Genomic DNA, 835 nt, shown 5'->3' with positions numbered 1-835 from the left:
TCACATTCCTGCGCGCCTGTCCATTAAATGTCTTACTTGCCCTTCTAAGGTTCCACTTTTGTTTGTTTACCTGCCCTTTGGCCTCACCACAGTCCTAGGTCATTTTCCAAAAGCTAGCATTCAGTCACAGCCTTCTTGAGTGAACGAGTATTCCAACTATTGAAGCATCATCCTGCTGGTTGTTCAGCATGCTCATACTCTAGCAGTCCATGGAACCATTTTAAGTTAGGCTCTGATCAAGTTCAAAGTGATCGCCAAGGGGGAATGCCTCTATCCTACCCCTTGGTGTCTCCAGTTGACGGGGCAACTCCTAAATGTGTCTCCAGTTGACTGGGCAACGCCTTGGTGTCTCCAGTTGACGGGGCAACACCTTGGTGTCTCCAGTTGACGGGGCAACACCTTGGTGTCTCCAGTTGACGGGACAACTCCTTCGTGTCTCCAGTTGACGGGACAACTCCTTCGTGTCTCCAGGTGACGGGACAACTCCTTCGTGTCTCCAGTTGATGGATCAATTCAAGTGGTGATCCTATACTTATTGGAGGCTAAAAGTCTTTCAACAGGGTTCTTCAGACGACAGAGGAGACATTACCTGAGCTATTGATTCTGGATGATTCCAAATATGAGATTGTTGGTTGTGGCTACAACCGGCGAACCTGTTTCAACTGTTATCTATGTCCCTAACAAGGGATCGGGTTGATAAAGGATTCCTATGTGCAAATCACTTCAACAGCCCTTTAATCCGAGGTCGGTGACAATCCTTCAAGGGGAATATGTCTTCAGCATCTTGGAGTTCAGAGAGCCTTTCGGATCCAAGGAATCTCTGCATTAGTTCAAT

At 47.4% G+C, this 835-nt stretch overlaps 1 protein-coding gene across 2 annotated transcripts in view; it reads right to left on the bottom strand.

Moving 5' to 3' along the window:
* Positions 1–835, bottom strand: part of BCKDHB (branched chain keto acid dehydrogenase E1 subunit beta) — a 168,254-nt gene that overhangs the window by 41,723 nt on the left and 125,696 nt on the right. The window lies entirely within an intron of this gene.

This window comes from Nanorana parkeri, unplaced genomic scaffold (assembly GCF_000935625.1).
Source record: "Nanorana parkeri isolate BGI_ZX_2015 unplaced genomic scaffold, ASM93562v1 scaffold96, whole genome shotgun sequence".
Lineage (NCBI taxonomy): Eukaryota > Metazoa > Chordata > Amphibia > Anura > Dicroglossidae > Nanorana > Nanorana parkeri.
This window is presented reverse-complemented; position numbering and strand designations above follow the sequence as displayed.